This window comes from Rousettus aegyptiacus, unplaced genomic scaffold (assembly GCF_014176215.1).
Source record: "Rousettus aegyptiacus isolate mRouAeg1 unplaced genomic scaffold, mRouAeg1.p scaffold_m13_p_3, whole genome shotgun sequence".
In the NCBI taxonomy this organism is placed as follows: Eukaryota; Metazoa; Chordata; class Mammalia; order Chiroptera; family Pteropodidae; genus Rousettus; species Rousettus aegyptiacus.
The window spans coordinates 43263400-43280052 of NW_023416306.1; the positions used below are offsets into that span (position 1 = coordinate 43263400).

General features: G+C 33.7%; 1 protein-coding gene and 1 pseudogene across 3 annotated transcripts in view; one reads left to right on the plus strand and one right to left on the minus strand.

Annotated features, from left to right (window-relative positions):
• ABHD17B (abhydrolase domain containing 17B, depalmitoylase) overlaps positions 1-16653 on the plus strand; it is a 45502-nt gene that overhangs the window by 17342 nt on the left and 11507 nt on the right. The window contains exon 1 of one of the 3 annotated variants that reach the window (XM_016150069.2): positions 15228-15374. The exons of the other annotated variants lie outside the window; for them this stretch is intronic. The gene's annotated coding sequence lies outside the window, so the exon portion shown is untranslated. Of the gene's footprint in view, positions 1-15227; positions 15375-16653 lie in introns of those variants that run through there. 3 annotated transcript variants of the gene reach the window in all.
• On the minus strand, positions 15665-15783 carry LOC118601415 (annotated as a pseudogene).

Consider the following 16653-nt stretch of genomic DNA (forward strand, 5'->3'; position numbering starts at 1 on the left):
ATGTAAAATCCTTACGTACTTATCAGTGATGGTAGCTAGTTGGACAGGGATGAGTTTTAGTCTCACTGTAAACGTCCATTGCATTAGTACAAGGTCTACAAAGCTTCCCAGTGCTCAGAAATTTGCCATGCTCATGTCTCCTGATAATTCCAAAACAAGCTATTCTCAAGGAGGGGAAAAGTGTAAAATGAAACATAATAAATAGGGACGTACTTGGACCCAGCCAATCCTGGGTTATTTCCTGTTTAGAATTAAGGCATTTCAAGTGGCTTGTCCTTGTTTTAAGTGGCCTGTCACCCTGTAATACAAGCAGAATTGTGATTTTGCTTACTGCCAGTAAGCCCAGTAAGCATATATGAGGCTTCAGATCTTTTTAAGTTATAAGCTACCCCAGGGTCCCCAGTGGACCTAGTGGCACTCCGACTGGTGACTGACCTCCCTTCTAACGAGGAAACTAGTCAGCCAATTTGCCTGACCGTTCAATGCCTTCTGTGTATCATTCTCTTTTTTCCCCTTTCTCGCCAAGTAGAAGCTTGAATTTAGTGTAGGGATCAGGTAGGTGATTTATATGTTTCTAAGTATGAAGCTGAGGGTGATTTACAAGTGAAATAAAACATATAACCAAATCCCTCAAAATTCGAGGGAGAATCCAGGCATAAGGCAACTGGACGGAAACCAGAAATTCAGATAGAAGGTAACAACAAAATCTAGAAGTATCAGGCTAGATAGAGTAAGAGAGTTCAAAAAGAAGGGTGAAATTAAAATCCTAAAATACTCTCTGAGATACAGCTGCAGTGGCCATAAGTAGGTTCATATCCCCAGGGGAGAGGGGAAGGAACTATTCAAGGGCTCTAAGCTGGCTCAGATTCCAAGTTGGTTTATGAAGGAGCAGCACCACTCCCATTCCCATGTTCATGATAACAAGTCTCCCAGGGAGCTTGCCAAGCTTTCATAGAAACTAGTCATTCAAGGCCAGATTTAAAGCTTGGAGGTAGAATTTTGTTACCAGTGGCCAATACTCCTTCTTGCAGCAAACATCCTTTCAGCTTGAATTTCAGATTTGTATTAGATCGTGCTTATTTTACTTCATTCTCAGAGCAACCCTGAGAGATGGGTAGTGTTCCCATTGTACCTTATTTCAAGGATAGACCTCTTCATTTGTCCTCTAATTGTTGACACTGAATGTTAAATTTATAAACTCTAAGATACTGTTCATTCAAGACTCGTTATATTAGTTTCTGTGCAGTAGGCAGTTGTGAGATATTATCCATTTCTTTGCCTCATTGGAACAGCTACTACTAGAAAGTGTTTTTAAAAGAGTTAAAATCGAGGGAAAGAATAGCAGAAAACAGCAGAACACAAAAACCTTTAGGGAAAAAATATGATGATAAATATAATTATTGGCTATAAGAAAATGGAGCTAATTTTTCTTTAGCTTAGAGAGAGAACACTCCCTAACTAAATTTTACAAAGTTAGCATAACCTTAATACAAAAACATGGCAAGAGAAGTGTGAAAGAGGACAATTAAAGACAATTAAAGAACATAAAAAATCTTCTGCAAAATATTAGTCTAGCAATATATAAAAAGTATACATTGTCAGCTAATAAGGATTATTCCAGGAATGCCAAGATTGTTTTGTAGATTTTATACCATTAAAACTCTTAGAAAACTAGGAAAAGAGGAAACTTCCTTAATCTCTAAAGGATGACCATAAAAAAATCTGTAGAAAAAGTTATATTTACAAAGAATACTGCCAGTGTTTCACCATTAAAGACCAGCAGCTTATTTGACAGTGTACTGGAATCCCAGCCAGTGTAGTAAAGCAAGAAGCAGGGATAAGAGAATAAAAATTTACAAAATTATTGTGTATTAAGTCAGTACACATAAATGTATTGCGTTTCTATACATCAAAAACAATTAGAAAATGAGACTTTAAAAAAGATATAAATAGAGATATTTTGTTCAGGAATACACTCAAACATTTTGGTTCTTTCCAAACTGATTTCTAGATTTAGTGCCATTTATCAATATCTCAACAGAGTATCACTTATAATCATTAAGGTATCAAAGTTAATCCACATGACAAATCCCCATGAGGTGGTTGTGTAAGTGTTGCTGCAAACTTCTGCCACCTTTGAAAACAGTTTGATACTCCATTTCAGGTACATTTTGTGAAATAGAAATTTGATAATATTGAAGCCTATATGCAAAGACTTCCTAGAATCCGTGCACATTTAAAGACCATTGAAATATATCACTTTCTTCCATGTAACAAGTAAAATTTGCCTTTTTAAAGTGACTTTAGAATCTTCAGGAGAAGAGAACAAAGCTATGAGTTTATTTATAGCTTTGAATTGATAGCCAGTCTAGGTTTTGCTTACTTTTTTGGCCATGAGGTGGAAATGACCATTTCTTCCTCTTTCCCTGGATAAATATTCTCACATTCTGAACAACTGTCTCACTTTGATTTTTTCGTTCGATCTTTGATTTTTAAAAAATTTTGTTATTGTTGTATATGAAATGGGAAGTTCATTTATCCTTATTTTTCTTCTCCACTGGACTCATCTTACTCTCTTCATGTTCACACCATAGCAAAACATTTCATTGCCCCATACTAATTTAACTGGATGAATAAAAGCATGAGAGCTGGACCCAGACTGCTGACTCTGAAGCCTGGCTTCACAATTTATTAGCACTGTGATCTTGGGAAATTTAAACTTCTATTTCCTCATCTGTGAATTGGGCCATGGGGCAGGGGGCTGGGGGTGCGGTGAGGGTAGAGGATAAATGTAATAAATGTATCTAATAAGATTGTTATGAGGACTAAATAAGGTTAATATTTATGAAGATTTTACAGGAAGATCTACCTATAAGTATATTTTGATAAACACTAGCCTGGGTTTCATAACCTAACAATTTCAAACTGCAAATTTAGATTCCTCAGTGTTAGCAGTTAATGATAATGCCGTTTGATTCGTTTTGTTTTACAAACTTTAGCTCAGCGAACATTGGATTTCAAGTGACTTCTGTATGGCAGCCATTGCTAAAAGTAGGTATACTTGAAAGTTAAGTGTATGCAATGAAGGGTGGTGTGCGTGACAGAGAGGGGATTCAAAACAATAAGAACGAACACATTCTTGTGGTTATATTAGTTTCATGTGTACAGCATAGTGATTTGATATATATAGACCTTACAGTGTGATCACCACAATAAGTCTAGTAACCATCCGTTACCATGCAAAATTATTACAATATTATTGACTATCTTTCCTATGCTGTATGTTAATGGGAAAATATTTTTAAGCCTGAGAAGTCTAGCTCCTTTTGAAACAGGACTTCCTGGGCCCTTCATATGTATTTTCATTGTTTTAGAAGGTGCCTTTTAATAATTCGTAGCCTGGAATTTAATTTTTCAATGATAATTCACTGAATACTACAGAAATTTAGAGAATTTGCAGGATATATGTTTAAATTATTTTTTTGAAAAATTGAAATACATGAAGTTTCATTTTAGGAATTAAGTATTTTGAATAGTTGACTGCTCATACAGTTTTCATGTTCAACATATTAAAATTTAAAGTATATTTAATTCAGTTATTAAAATATACTTTGAAATGTTAACTCAGTTCTGATATATTTATACAAGTTGCTAGATATAGCATCTATTTTGTTTCTAGTTGATGGGGAGTAAAATATAATTCAAATAAACTAAATCTACATTAGGGTAAAAATATTTTTTAACATCGCTGTCCCCACCCCACCCCACTCCCCAAAAAAAGAAATGAAAGTAGGGACTGGAACAGGAGTTTGTTCACCCACATTCATAGCAGCATTATTAACAATGGCCAAAAAGCGTCCCTTAATTTATTAATGGGTAAACAAAATATATACATACAGTGGAATATTATTCAGCCTTAAAAGGAAGGAAATTCTGATACATGATACAACATGATAAATTCGGGGGACATTATGCTAAGTGAAAATAAGCCAGTAACAAAAGAACAAATATTGTATGATTCCACTTATATGAGGTGTCTAGAGTAGTCAGATTTATAGAGTCAAAAAGTAGAATGGTAGTTGCTGGGGGAAGGAGGGAATGGGAAATCATTGGTTAATGGATACACATTCCAGTTGGGGAAGATGAAAATGTTCTGATGAATACTGGTGGTGATAATTGCACAACAATGTAAATATACTTAGTGTCTCAGAACTGCACGCTTAAAAAATGCTAACAGTGATAAATTTATGGTATATATCTTTTAGATTATGAAAAAAAAATAAAACAAAACATTGTTTACCCACAGCGGCCAGGAGACAAATCACTCACTGTGGAAAGCAGAGCTGTGAGAAATGGGAATCTCTCTCAACCCCTCATGAACACCTGCACTCTCCTCCCCAAACTCATCACCTGCCCACCCCCCAAAAAACAATTACAATTCATTAACTATAGCTTGCTAAATATAAATTAATGTGCTTGTTTAGGTGCTTTGTTTTTAATGGTGGTGGGGGATTTTGGAAATCTCTGAAGTTTTTCAAATTATAAATTAATTTTTTTTACATGCTACAGAAGATTAATGTTTATGAGAAGAAAAAATCTTAATGATAAAGTTTCTGAACTAGAAGAAACCTCTCATTTTATAGAAAAGGAAAATTGGTGGAAAGAAATTGATTTCCCTAAAGTCAACTTTTTAGTAGTAAAACTAGAACTAAAAGCCAGGTCTTTGATTCTTAGCTTTGTATTTTCTGGACTACACTGTACTTGTTGGAATAATTTACTGAACCAAACAGTTAAAGCCGTACCATGTTCTTGAATATTTGTAAACTATCTTCTGTTCCCATTGAAGATGCTAATAAAAACAACACATTTGTTCAATTGGCAGAGTAAGATGGATATGTGTGGGGAGATGGAGAGAGGAAAGGAGAAGGAAAGGAAGGATAGAGAAAGAGAGATTGAGAAACTGAGACTTGAAATTGACTCTCAAAGTACTCTATCCTTGGAAATCCTTTTTTTTTTTTTTTTTTTTTTAGTAGTTATAGGAGTTTGAAGCCTATAGCCAGTCAGTCCTCTTCAGACTAGAAGTCTTCTGAGTCAGTTAAACAAATCCAAAGGAAACTCAGCTTAGTTCTTTGCTCATAAATATGAACAGTCAATGAAGAAGTAATCCAATAACATGAAAATCCAAGGTGGTCAGAAAAACAGATTTGTCTCAATTAGTATTCTGAGAGATTTAAGAGAATGTTGCACCCATAAAACAAAAACAGAGTTTTAATGTTAAAATTGATTTTACACTCTGGAATACTAAAATAGTGATCTGTAAGATAAACTAGAAGAAATTCCCTAGAACATAGTGTTGAAAGAGTTGGAAGAAAGAAGAAAAATGTTTATAGGTATAATGAGTAGTCCCTGTGATTTCCTAAATAGGAATTCCTAGTGGAACAAGGAAGAAGCTAGAGATGAAATAATAAGATAAGTAGTAGAAGAAAAATTCTCTGAGCTAAAGAAAGTCAAGGACCTGTTGAATACAAAACAATGAAAAAATAGCACATTTATATATAATCTCATAAAATTTCAGAGCTAAGAATAAAAGAAAATTTCACATTTTTTTTTTTTTCTGAACGAGAGATGGGAATCACTTTAACAAAGTCAGATTAGTATTAGACATCAACATTGAATGCCTAGAAGATGTGGGACAATGATTTAAATTTTGAGGGAAATTTTAAAACACAACTTATATTCTGAAGGACGCCTACTTTGCCATAGGTATGAAATCAAAATAAGAACATTTTTAAAGTATACATAAAAATATGGTTTACTTCCCCAGACCCTTGGGGAGGAGACATGGCAAAGTGCTTGGAGGTGTATTCCAGCAAAACCAAATAAAAGAGAATCCCACAAAAAGGTTAAAATATGCGAATGAGAAACAACAGAGGTATGTGAAAAAAAATCCTAGGTAAACGGATAGCTGAGCTGTGGGCTAGCAGAGAACATAATTTTTTCAGATTAAAACAACTCACTGGAGTCTAAGAATATCTTCAAAAATAACATGGATTCTTTTACACAAATTCTAAGGAAAAGAAGTTGGAATATTTTAAATATGAAAGTTTATGAGTTTTCTGAAAATTAAGAAGAAAAATTTCAGGAAAATTAAATGGTCTTCAGAAAATTCAAATATGAAGCAAACTGAAATCTACCTATTTTTGAACAATTATCCCGACTTGGAATTTAATAACAGGAAATAATACTCTTTTTCTCAGTTTTATAACACTGCTTGGATGGTAGTGAATAAAATTGGAAAATCTTTTTATTGTTATCCAAGTTTTAAAAATCCGCCTATAGGTAAAACAGGAAAACCTAGTAGTTATAAAACAGACTGCAAATGATATAAAAAATGTGAAAATAATTGTACAGATAACAATGATGACATATGACTTTACATGGGGAACCAGTAGAAACTTCCTGAAGTTGATGGAACAAAAAATGGAGATTTAAAATTATAAAAATAACCAATAAAAAATAAAAATAACAATTAGAATGATCACAGAAGGGAGAAAATAGGGTTAATTCTCTGAATCTTTCAGAATGAGGATACCTTATGATAACAGAGGATAAGTATATGGTATTAAACACTAGAACTAAAAACAAATGACCCCAAATTATAATTTTGGAGACTGAGCCAGTTATGAGTTTGGGTTTAGATTAGGATTAGGGAAGAGACTTTTTGTTTTAAATTTTTATTTTTATCAAATTAGTACAAGCACGTGGTTAATAAACCAAATGATTTCACGAAGTTCATTATGAAAATTTACAAACCTGGGCCCCCTATCTCCTTGATAAATCCCTTTCCAGAGCCCTTTATTTTCTTTTGAAGGATTCTTTTGATGTTTACCTTCATATCTCTAGGTAACAGTATTATATTGCTACTTCTTACATGTTGACATCCCACTTATAGATGAGGTTATAGCTCCCCCCGCTCCCCCCTCCCCGTTCCACACATCCTTCCCATTTTCCCAACTTCCCCGTGTAACTACCCATATCAGTATCTTTGGATCTTTCAGATTAGTCTTGATTCCTCAGAGGTTTTTCCAGTGTAAACCTCTGGTCTTCTGAGGGAGAATATCTAGGGAACTACATTCTTAAATTGACTTTTAACCAGTCTTTATTTTAGCCTGGTGGGGAGACTTATTTTGTATTTTGTATTTTGTAACCTCTTATTTTGTATTTTGTATTTTGTAACCTCCTATGTGGTTGAAATTTTTTAAACCAAGTCTTATAATACTTTCATAATTACAATGATATTTTTAATATTGTATCAAATCTTCGTTATGCAGCTTGTTTAATAATTATTGACTCTGGCTCCAATTTATCTTGCAGCAATTTCACTTGCCTGAGAACAGAAGTGTTGTTGTTTGGTATTTTTTTACTTTATTGGAACAGCTGATTTTATTTACTACTTGGTAAGGAATGGCTCACTGAGTACTTGTTCATTTGCAGTGTTGACTGTAAATGGTTTTATAATCCTTTTTACAACTCTTAGCCCTCTTCAAAAAGAATCGTGTTCATCGTTTATAATCAATAATACTCAAATTTTCTGAAACTTATGACTACTTTAATTAGATTATATTGAGCTCTGTACGGGTATTACATTCCGCCCTTCATGTTCATGGATTCTGTATCCATGGATCAACCAACCAGGCATTGAAAATATTCAAAAAATGTTAATGCTGTTGCTGACATGCACCATGTAGTTAGGTCTACATTGGTTTTATCTGTACTGAACATGTATAGCCTTTTTTTTCCTTGTCATTATTCTCTAAACAATACAGTATAACAACTATTTACATAGCATTTATATTGTATTAGGTATAAGTAAGCTAGAGATGATTTAAAGTATACAGGAGGATTTGTATAAGTTATATGCAAATGCTACACTGTTTTACATAAGGGAATTGAGGATCTGTGGATTTTGGTATCCTCAAGGGAGGGATGACTGTATGTAGCGTGGACTGTGTATTGAATAAACGTTCACCTGAAAAGCTTCACAGAAACAGATTTTACTAATAAATGAGAAGGGAATAATGTGTATTAGTGGAATGTTCCTACCAATGTACTATGACATTGTTTTATCTCTTTGGAGGATAAGTGTGTGGCTAGTCTTCCCATAGAGATATCAAAAACTGATGATCGAGGGGCAGGGCAGGAAACATGTGTTCATGTTTTAGCTTACATTCAGCAACACTTTACAGGTGTGACTTTGAAAGCTGAGCTGATGGTACTTTCCAGTCACCAAAAGCTCGATGAGACTCTGTAGTATTAGCATATGCAACAATCAGCAACCCTGTCCTGCTTAATACAGAAAACTTGATTCACTTGTTAAGACATTGCTTAAGTGTAGATCATCAGGATTGCTGAGTGTTTAGGATATTGTATGGGCCATGTTCAGAAATTAGTTGCTTAATGTTACAAATGTTTTTATAGTTTCTTATGGTTTACTTGCTACTCCAGTTTACAGAGAACCTTTCAAGAATGTTAATCCCTTTGACCATGCATTGACATGTATAGATAGCCTAATTGATTTGAATTGCTCATTTTTAATAAAATGGCTTTTACATTAGAATTGGGTTAGCTGTTGTAATATATTTGTCAAAATAACATTATCTTAAAACAGTATTGTGTAGATAGTCCAATTTAGTTCTATATGGTTTACAGCGTTCAACAGGAAGATTTATGTAAATTGATGGAAAGGCCAGGAAGGTTCCAACATTTCAAGCTAGTATGGACTTAAAGCATGTCAGCTTTGATCCTGGATTGCCTGGATTTGAAATGTTCTAGTTCAGCATTGCCTGATAGGACTTTCTGCAGTGATGAAAATGTTCATTCTGCACTGCAGTTTGGTATCCACTAGTCATATGTGGCTAGATGGCTAAGAAACTGAATATGTAATGTCAATTAATTTAAACTTAAATAGCCATATGTAGTTAGTGGCTCCTATATTAAAAAGTGCATTAAGTATTAAACTGAGGGAAATCATAAGTATAGAATTGACATTAACCTGTTTAGGACTTTCAATCCAAATTGATGTGCTTGGTATAGCTTACAGGTTTCTTCAGCCTTAATTTCCATCTTCTACTTTAGCATTGTTATAGATCTACTTTCTTCACCTTTGAGCCTTACTGCCTAATTTTTTTTTTTAATTAATAACCCTACGGTTGAGACTTCAGATGCTTCCCATTAAGTATCTCTAGACTCTTATTAGTATTTACAAATTATAATTCTACCTTAAAAAGTAACTAAAATAATTCCTTTTCAAAAAGATATCTGTTTCCTTAAGTTTTTAAGTTTCCATTCCTGTGTAGCACAGGTAATGTGGTATGTATCTTCAGAGTTCGATTTTTCTAGCAAAGTCAATGGATTATATTATGTTCTGTGACCTCTGACATGGAGTGCTTCTGTTGCTGATTCCTATAATGGTCTAAAAGGAGAAAGAAATACAGCCTATCCCAAAGAGATAAGTCTTTCACAAGCTATATTTCTATATAATATATACACAAATAAGATAGAAAATGCGTTAAAATATCATGCTAAACACCTAGTTTTTAAGTTGCACTTCACAGAAAGCTTGTTCACTGTAAATGTTTTGGATGCTCCATCTTGACTGAAAAAGCATGTTGCCAAACTTTTTTAAAGGTGAATATTCAGCTTCTCTGCATGCACTACACTGTATAATGTATATGGCTTTCTAAAGACCATAACACTCATGGTTTCTCCTTATCACTGTACTTTGGTAAATATCTCTACATATTTGGTCACATACTAGATCTTAGGATGGCAATGCCAAACTTGCTTGATACCCTCAAAGGATACTGAAGTGAGGTTAATTTTCCTTGCTTTGGTATCGATACACCCCTAGGCTACTGTGACTGCCTATGTATAGTACTGTGATCTCTGTTCAGTAGTCTAGGGATATGTTGGGCTCTTGGACAGCTTGTATAAAACTGACCTGAAATCTGATTTTTCCGCTTTTTCATAATTGAATATCTTCTCTACTCTTTGCTTCTGATTTTAGTTCATTTTGATCTTTGATACCTCTTGCTGTTAATATTCAAACATCCACCTCATTTGTCCATTTTCAGTGTGAGACTCTTCTGTAAATCTAACTTTATATTTTCTGGTTTCTTCTGTCAGTTTACCTAAAAGAAAAAAAAAAAAAATCAGACTTTAATTTCTCTAACCAAAGGTAAGTGTCAAAAATGAGTTTGTGTTTTTTTTTAATGGTAGCAAATGAACTAATCTTTATATTTTGTGCAGTCTTCCCATTTTCAATTATTTTTTATCTTGAAATGATCAGAAATTTGTCTATAACTTTAAAAAAATAATCTCCGGGAAGTGTTCGGTTAATTCTGAATCATTAGGACTTCCAGGAGCCTGATTGCTAGCTAAATGGGCCTATAACTAAGTAGAAGTATTTGCACAGTCTCTAAGTGACAGGATAAATTCTAACATTCTACAGAACAGAATAGGTAATATTACTTCCCCAGGTTTATTCATAAATGAGGCCAAATTCAAAATAATTTATCTTGGACTTTAGAATTTAGTTCTTAACATGAAACCAAATGTATCAAAATATAAGCGGCCTATCACATACTACCTACACAATAAATTAGAGCATAGTTGTCAAAATATCACACAAAAAGAAGAAAAGATATAAATGTTTTAAATTTTTTTCTCTAAAACCTTTAAAAGACTTTGAGTACCAAGTGTTCTGTTCATTACAACAAAATTTTGAACCCTAAAAGAATTAGTTGTCCTTCGTAGATGATAGTAATATGAGTCAATTTGCATTACCAAGAAACGACTACAAAGAAGATGGAAGGGAGATTTTTTCAGTTAATTGTTACCATGTCAGGAATATACAGGAGTCATTTCAGTAATTTGGTCAGAAGAGAGGAAGGAGATACAGTAAGTCATTCTATTCTGACTTTTTTAAACTAAGTCTTCCTGTTTTGTTGAGAAAGAGCTCAGATGTTCAAATTTTTTTCCTTTGTCATTGAGCAGGACAAGTTACCAGGAGAAGCAGGTTCTTAAATTATTATTTCATACAGTTTTAGGAAATTCCTCCTACTATGAGAGAAGTAACTCTCAGTCTTCTGCTAAAAGAAAAACCTTAATTTTCACAATGGGCCACCTGTCTAACATTGAGTTGACCTTTCATTTTGCGAACTGATTTCAAGATAGGCAAATTTTACTTCTCCTTGAAAGACTGTCCTATTCTGTTGTTTCATAACACACTGAATGATTTTAGTAACAAGCAATGCTTTTCCCACATACACCCACCCCCAAAGCTTAGGTTCACGGGTTTCTATTTGACAGTTTCTATTTTGCCCCCATACAAGAAGCCTAAGTAGTGGTCACAAAACATATTTGCTTTCTTTGTTAACATGTGATTTAGTAAACTTTTTTCTTTTGTGGGGGCTTCTTAGATGCAGAGAGTTGAATTAACCTTATTAATTTACTAACTCATTCATCTAAAAAATATTAGAAACCTTATTATGTGTCAGGTACTGTGCTTGGCACTAGGGGTCCAGAAGAAAGCAAAATGTGATTTTGCCTCCCTGCAACTTGTCTAGTTCATGACACATTATCATCATCAATCTCAGAACATAGGTTCTGTTCTTGTTTTACTTAATTTGTATTTTTTCCCTTCAGACTCCTTCTTTCCTCCTCTGTAAACATACACTCGGATATACATGTCCTTAGATATTTGTCCTTGAAGACATATAACATTTATATGCATTTTTAATTTATGTTAATGGTAGCATAGATCTGTTTATTCCTTACTTTTTTCACCGAGTGCTATATTTTTAAGCTCTAGCCATCAAAGTCACTACTTCTGACTATAATATTCTATTGTCTGCATCCAACACATTAACATTTGTTTCCCCATTGATGGAATCTATGTTTTCTGCACCTTAACACAAATAATGCTGCAGTGAGCACCCTTGTATATATTACCTTAAGGCCTATGCAAGTATTTTTTAGAGCACTTAACCCAAGAGTGGGATTCTGGGTCATAGGTAGACAAAATGGTTTATACCAAGCAGTTCACAAAGGTTCCTATTTTCTCCCATTCTCACCACTAACTTGATATGACTCAGTTTTCCAATTTTAATTTTTCTTACAGTGTTAAAGTGATATGTCTTCATTTCTGACAGTCGGTGAGAGTGACCTTTCTTTATACACTTGTTAGCCTTGTTTGTCCTTCTGTAAATTGCCTATACATATCTTATGCCCATGCGTTCTCTTAAAGTTACCTGTTTTTTCTTGTTTTCGTAGAAGTTCCTTGTATTTTAATGCTAATGCTCTGACAGTTTGGATGAAAAAATCATTTTTCCCAAAGCATTTTTCACTAAATAAGAAATCCTTTATTTAGATGAAGCTAAATCTGCCAATGTTTTTATCATTTATGGATTTTTTTTTTTAAGTTATATTAGTTTGCCTCTTAGGTCTATAATCCCTCTGGGGTCAATGTTCTACATACTGAGAGTCAGGGACCCCTAGCTACTTTTGCCTATGTGGTAAATTTTCTCAGGACCATCTTCTTGAGGATCCATCCTTTCCTACTGCTTTGAGAAATCAGCTATGTCGTAGGAGATTCTTGTTTATATATAGTTCTGTTTATAAGCTCTATTTTCTGTTACTAGGACTATTTATTTCTGTGCCAGTACCAATCTCTCTTTATTACTTTGTCTTTGTGTTGTCTGTCTTAATACCTGGAGAGAAAATTCCCAGCTACCTAACAAATACATGTGTACTTTTGCTCTTTCTTTGCAAAGTTACTTTAGCTTTCCAAAGACCTTTTTTTCCCCCCTAGCAGTTTTAGTAAGATATAATTCACGTACTATACAATATGTGGTTTTATTAACAGAGTTGTGTGGCCACCACCCAAATCACTTTTAAAATATTTTTCTTACCCCCAAAAGAAACCCCATACTCTTTAGCCATTGCTCCACAGCCCTAGAGCCATTAATTTATTTTTATCTGTATAGATTTGCCTATTCTGGGCATTGCATATAAATGGAATTCTACAATAAATGATCTTTTGTGATAGGTTTCTTTTACTTTGCATAATTTTTTCAAGATTCATCCACTTCGTAGCATGCATTAATACCGTTCCTTTTAATGGCTGAATAATATTCCATTGTATGGATATTACACATTTTGTTTACTCATCAGTTAATGGGCATTTGATGGTTATTTTGGCTGTTATGAATTATACCACTGTGAACATTCGTGTACAAGTTTTTGTGTGGACATACGTTTTCATTTCTCTTGAGTTTATACCTAGGAGTAGAATTGCTAGATCAAATGGTAACTCTGTGTTTAAGTTTTTAAGAAACTGCCAAACTGTCTTCCAAATTAGTTGCCCCATTTCGCCTCCCACCAACAAGGTATGAAGGTTCCAATTTCTCCAAATCCTTGTCAACCCTGCTATGATCTGTCTTTTTTATTATAACCATGCTAGTGTGTATAAAATGGTATCATTGTGGTTTGATTTGCTTTTGTGTAATGACTAATCATCGTATTGAGCATCTCTTCAGATGCTTTGCTTACTAGCCATTTGCACATCTTTGGAGAAATGTCTATTCAGATTCTTTGTCCATTTTTTAATTTATTTTTTGTTACTTAAGAAATCCATGCATTTCATCAAAATTATTTATTGACTTTTTTTTTTGAAACTGTCTTATTCATTTAGTATTTTGTACTTTGATTTTCTCTTGATCAGTCATGTCTGAGTATTCTTTCCACAAAACAGTGGTTATGAGTTCAGGCTCCAGTCCTTCTATCATTTGTCAGTTCCACCACTTACCAGCTATGTGACCTTTGGCAGGTAACATAACTATGAAACAGGTATAATGATAGTCCCTATGTCAGAGGGTTATTGAAAGGATCGAGTTAATATGTGAAAGGTGTTTAAAACAATACCTGACAGTGTAAGTACTCAGTGAATGCTAATTGCTATTAGTAGTAGTGGAAGCTTTTTCTGAGAATCAGCTTTTGGGTCTGTTAATTTCTCTCTATTGCATTTTGTTCTCTGTTGTTGATATCTGCCCTTAATTTCCTTTTTTCTTTGTGCTTAACTGCTTTTTCTTGAGTTTAACATGCTGATAAATATTCAAAGCTAGATATTTGCAATAAATAACAATACTTAAGGTGTATCCTACAAACTACAGTTTTTGTGGTGGTTATATCTGAGTCATACTTATATTCATGTTTTTTTCCATGTCTTTAGCTTATCAATATTAATATCATTCTGAACAAGTCAAGTGACTGGTGCCCCAGCATATTTTCACTTCTTAAATTTGCCCTAACTCTTCTTTCAATCCTCTTCAGGTTGCTATTCTCCAAAATTTTGATTTTGGATTGTTAGGGATAGATATATTTTGCTGCCTTTTTTTCCCCTCCATTGCTTACTTATAAAAAAATATGTTAACTTTTTCTTTATTTGTCATAGTGCAGATACTCACAATCTCTTAGATTTATTTTCCTCCTTACTGGAGTTTTTCAAAAAAGGTCTTGGTTTGGTAAACCTGAGTTTTTGTATTCCTGCAGATATTTTTATTTTATCCTTATGTAAAATTCTAAGTTCGAAGTCTTTTTCCTTTAATATTATCCCTCCAACAATGTCTTGTTTCTAGTGTTGCTATTCAAAAGTCAGTAGTTTAACTGATTCTTGTTCCTTTGTAGGTAATCTGTTCTTCCTTTTTGGAAATTTTCATATTTTTGTTTCTGGCAATTCTAACTGTGAGAGTTTTCTTAAGTGTCTGTTTAGCACTCTGAGCTGTTTCGATCTGAACTTTCCTTAATTCTGAGACATTCTTAGATTATTTTATCTTTTCTCCTCTCAACTTTTATCTCAGGACTCTTATAGTACTAATAATAATGTTATTTTTATTCTTATCCTCTTTAAATTTTATATTTTCTATCTCTTCATCCTTCTCCCACAAAAAAATGCAATATCCGGGAATTCCTCAACTTCATTTTCCAACTCATAAGTATGTTCCTCAACTGTTACTGATTTTCATACCCAATGAGTTTAATTCTTTATTTCAGATACTGATTTTTTTTTTTAATGTCAGGGATTATGTTGGATTTTTCTTTATGACACTTTACGTTAAGAATTATTTCTTCTTGTTCATTCACCTACTCTTTTTTTTTTTTTTTTTACAGATTTATAACTTAATTTAAATCCTTGTTTGTTAAAAAAAATAAATTTGTCTTTTATGGCTTTTGTGTGCTCTGAGATATCTGTCATTTTCCCCCTACGATTATTCACTGCCTTGTGTCTTCAAGATTTTGTTGCCAAGAAATAACTGGTAAATGACATTTTTATTCTGATGAGTTTTATATAAAACCAATTGAACTTAAAAATATCTAAATTGAACAGCTATTTCAATGATATTTTGTTTTTTTTTTTTTTAATACTTTTACTGCAAAATTTTTCACTTACTGAGGGGAAGAGAATAACTTCTAAGCAAGCCTATGTTGCTGCTTATACCAGGGCTATTATTAGGAAGGTGATAATTTGCAAGTTTTTTTTTTTTTAGGTTGACCTCACAGATTAAGGACCTTGTCATTTTATAATCCCTTATTTTTTAATTTTTTACACCTACAGCATCTGGTCTTCCTAGGTGATCTCCCATCCAAGTACTAACCAGGCCTGACCCTGCTTAGCTTCCAAGATCAAACAGGATTGGGCTTGTTCAGGGTAACATGGCCATAGATAAGTTTTTGTTTTTAAGTGGACACCATTTATCTGGGTTTGAGGCAGTAGTGGTGTGAATAATTTCCCTGCCACCATTAAGAAGACCAAGTTGTCTTCATTAGACTAAACCCTAGCACTGCAGCTTTTCTCCTGTGTGTTCATTCCCAAAGCATCTCTGCAGCATTATATATGTTCAGTCAGCCAGGTTTATTTCAAAATTATTTTAGTATATAAAAAACTTCATGTTCAGGAGATAAATTGTAGGAACATAAGCTAGCTATATCCAATTTACTTATTAATCAGGCTTTTAACAGGCTGTTGTAGGTCAACAATTGATGGCATATATAAGGTATTGGGGGTGAGAACTAACCGTAGGCAGATTAAACAGATAGCATTGCTATATTGTACCTTCTGCCTCATCTTTTTTCCAAGTCACCTCTTTCTTTGGAACTGACCTTTTGAACTCCCTTCCCTACCATCTTTTCACTGAGTTCTTTCTTTATCCTCCTGACCAGAATAATAAATTTGTAGCCACATTTTATAGTAGACATTGCTAATTTATCACAGTCTTTGCCTGCCAAGCCATGAGCATGGCTCCAAATCCTTCTCAGCACAACACTTCAGGGAACCACTTTGAGTTAGCACTAAAGACGACACCTAATTGTCATTTCTGTTCTCTTATTCCAACTAGACTAAGACATTAACATATTCAGACTATATTTGCTTTGAAGGCTGAAAAGGAATAAAGGTAGAATAGCAAATAAAGGTGTTTTCCAATGTCCAAGCAACATTTTTGTGCCCTTCTCATTCTCCTCTTTTCAACCCATTTCTGTCATTCCCTCATTTATCTACCTTGTTTTTGCTTCTTTCTACCTAATTAGTTCACAGTA